We start from the raw sequence: 3,765 nt of genomic DNA, 5'->3' as shown, positions 1-3,765 counted from the left end.
AGATTGAATCCAATATTAATTTCTGGACACCACATGAAAAATAAAACAATTACATTCCTAATCTAACACCAAAAGAAATTATCTTGTTGTAAGAGAAAAACGTCCTCCTCACTCAATGGTTAAATCCTCACCTTGCAAGAGCCAGGATCCACATGGGTGCTGGTTCATGTCCCAACTGCTCCACTTCCCATTGAGCTCCCTGCTTGTAGCCTAGTAAAACAATCGAGGCCGGCCCAAAGCCTTGGGGCCCTGCACCCGCATGGGAGACCCGGAGGAGGCTCCTGGCTCCAGATCAGCTCAGTTTTCACCATTTTGGCCATTTGGGAGTAAACCAGTAGATGAAAAATCTTTCCCTCTGTCTTTCCTTGTCTTTGTAAATCTGCCGTTCCAACAAAAACATATAAAAACTAAAGAGAGAGCAAAAGAGAGAGAGAAATGGCTTAGGTAAACCTGGATTCCAATGTATTTTTCGTCACTTACTTAATTGTGTGAACTTGACCCTGTTTGTCTCAACTGTGCAGCAGGGATGGTTTTAATTGCTACCTTTCCAGGCTATTGCAGGGTAGTTAGGTACACATGATAGGCAGTGGGACCTAGAAGAAACTGAAAAGTAATTAATATCATTAATACTAAAGTGGATCTATCGCTCTGAAGATCAGAATTGACCTATAAAACAGAAGGAGAAAAATTAGAAGCATAGTCTTACCTCCTAGGTGCTAACCCCTGTTAACTTTTGGATGTTTGGGAAGTTGCATACTCTGATGTGATAAACCATTATGAAACCCGATGATAGCTTAGGCATGCGCTAGCAGCTCACAGCTTGTGAAGAAGGCTTGTTGTGTAGAAGGGCAATAGACAGAGCTACTGGCAGAAGCCAGAGTCCTGATAAGAGCTGTCCAGCAGTGGCACGGGCTGCTTGGAATGACAGGGAGCTCCTTGTCACCACAAATGACCACTCTGGCTGCCAGCCATTTGTCAGAAAAGTTATGGAAGAGATGGTTGTGTGGAGGAGTGGGCAGGCTGAATGACCACCAGAACTCTGCCCGACTGGAACAGTTGATCTCTATGGAAACACCTGCTGGATAGCTCCAGACCCCATCCAGCGCCGGCCCACCTAGCACAGCCTGCGTGGTTCTTACTGCACGTGGTGAGCATGCTTCTCATGGATTCCATGAACATTACTACAAGTTCCTAGCATGGAGCAGGTGGAGGAGCACGGGGTAAGCTGAGGACGTGCACGGCCACCAAAGAATTCCCTTCCCTGTGGAGACAGAAGTTAAAGCAAGGGGTGGGCCTGGAGGGAGTTCACAGCTCATCTCTCTGGGTACTGTTTGTCTGCTTTCTTTTTTATTATTCAGGGTTTCTTCCCGGGAAAAATTCCTGACCTGGCAAAAATTCACAGTAATTACTCAGAGGAAAGGAAAAAGAAGAAACAAACCAACAAAAAATACATTAATGTGGTTTGAGGGGGGCAATCTAAGAACGTGATGTTGGTAGTAGAGAAGACGAAGGTCTGTGAAAGGTCCACCCACGCGCTTTTGATGTCTGATCAGTTAGTATCTTATTATTCTTCCTGCTATAGATGCAGCTGCAATTTATGTAACAGGATGTTTAAAAAGATTAAAGAGAAGCATAGTGGGGTTCTGAAGCGATAAAGAGGCCCTAGAATATGTATTTATGGACGTTTTGAATATAAGTTCCTGTACATTCTTAGAACAAACCATCTATTTGTTTTTCTTCGTTTTAAAGAAACAAGTAAAATTTGAATTTCAACATGGCTGCTTCCTGCCAGCCGGTGATATGGAACTAATGCAGCAAAGCGAGCAAACAAATGATGCAATGAAGACACATTCGTGGTGGCTCCATTTCTGGCCCAGGCTGGCTCTTCATTAGCTTTGCACTTTGAGTCCAAAATTCTGTATCTCCATATTCCACAGACGTCTGGAATTTATTGGAAATTGACGTGTTCCTCAGAAAATGGACTCTCTTCTTATTCATGCTAGAGAGTCATGTGGAATTCATGACTGCAATCACTCAAGAGGAAGATGAATGTTAAAAATATGGATAATAATTTGTCAGGGAAGTTGTCTCAACCGGAGTTGAAAGAACTTAAATGGACACTGGGTCCGAGGCATGCTCCGTGGGTTAATCAGACACACACCAGTGACTCACTCATGAGTATTCAGGACTTTCTGCCTTGGGTGCTGCTATTTTATCTGACATCAAAAGCTGGCAATGGGTATCCAATAGAAAGGCTCTTTGGCTATATGCTCAGGATTTCTGAAGTTAGTCATGAGTTGATTTCCTGTTAGGTTTGAGTTTTGCTTAGCAATCTAGGCTCATGTTTTGCAAAGACTTGTTCGTTCTCATGTTCCCTCCCTCTCTTTCTGTTTCTCTCCCTCTGTGTGTGTGTGTGTGAGTGTAATGTTTTTCTCTGAACTGTCTTGTTTGAGAAATAGTTGTAGATAGTATGCTCCTTTCTCCTGAGTTCTTAAATATCTTGTTGCTGAAAGTAGACAGTCTCTGTTGTAGCCAAATAAAATCAATACAGATTCAATAATATTTTCTGATCTACAGACCTCATTCATGTTTTGTCTCAATAGTGTCCATTTATCCATTGCAGTTACAAAAAATTGCAGATCATTCATTGCACTCAGTTGTCAAGTATATTTAGTGCATTTTAAAAAGATTTATTTGTTTTTGTTGGAAAGTCAGATTTACAGAGAGAAGGAGAGAAAAAGATCTTCCGTTCACTGGTTCACTCCCCATGTGGCCACAATGGCTGTAGCTGAACCGGTCTGAAACAAGGAGCCAGGGGCTTCTTTTAGGGCGCCATGGCTTTGGGCCATCCCCTACTGCTTCCCCAGGCCACAAACCGGGAGCTGGAAGGGAAGTAGAACAGTTAGGATATGAACCAGCACCCGTATGAAATCTGGGCGCATGCAAGGCAAGGATGTTAGCCACTAAGTCACCACATGGGGCACTTAATATATATATATATTTTTAAAAGAAGATTTATGTATTTTAAAGGCAGAGTGACAAAGAGAGAAAGAGACACACAGCAATATCTTGCATGTGCTGCTTTAGTCTCCAAACACCCACAACAGCCAGGATGGGCCCGGCTGAAGCCAAGTATCTGGAACCCCATTCAGGTCTGCTATAGAGATGGCAGGGCTCAAGCACATGGGCCATCATCTGACGCCTCTCACGGTGTGCACCAGTAGGAAGCTGGATGGTAGAGCCCTGTGAATACACCAGGAAAGCAGCAGAACATGGCCCACACACGTTCATGCTTTACACCCATGTGGGGACCTGGTTCACCCTGAGGAGTGAATCAGTAGCTGGAAACACTAGCTATCTCTCACCCTTCATTCTTCTCTCTCTCCCCACCACTGTGCCTTTCAAATGAAAATAAAGAACTCTGAGATAAAATTATAGCCCCTAGCTTTTGCGTCCATTGATGATTCTTGCCTGAATCAATTATTACTATGATGGCTGTGAAATGATGATTCTTTTTTTTTTTTAAAAAGATTAATTTTATGTATTTGAAAGGCAGAATGACAGAAAGAGATCTTCCATCTGCTGCTTCACTCTCCAGAATTCTGCTATGTCACCATCAAACCTAGTGGCTGAAGTTTTTGCCTTGCATACACCAGGATCCCATATTGGTGCTGGTTCGTGTCCTGGCAGCTCCACTTCCCATCCAGCTCCCTGCTTGTGACCTGGGAAAGCAATCAAAGATGGTCCAGAGCCTTGGGACCCTGC

Source organism: Ochotona curzoniae, unplaced genomic scaffold, assembly GCF_017591425.1.
Source record: "Ochotona curzoniae isolate NIBS_2020 unplaced genomic scaffold, NIBS_Ocur_1.0 scaffold_1037, whole genome shotgun sequence".
NCBI classification, from domain to species: domain Eukaryota; kingdom Metazoa; phylum Chordata; class Mammalia; order Lagomorpha; family Ochotonidae; genus Ochotona; species Ochotona curzoniae.
This window is presented reverse-complemented; position numbering follows the sequence as displayed.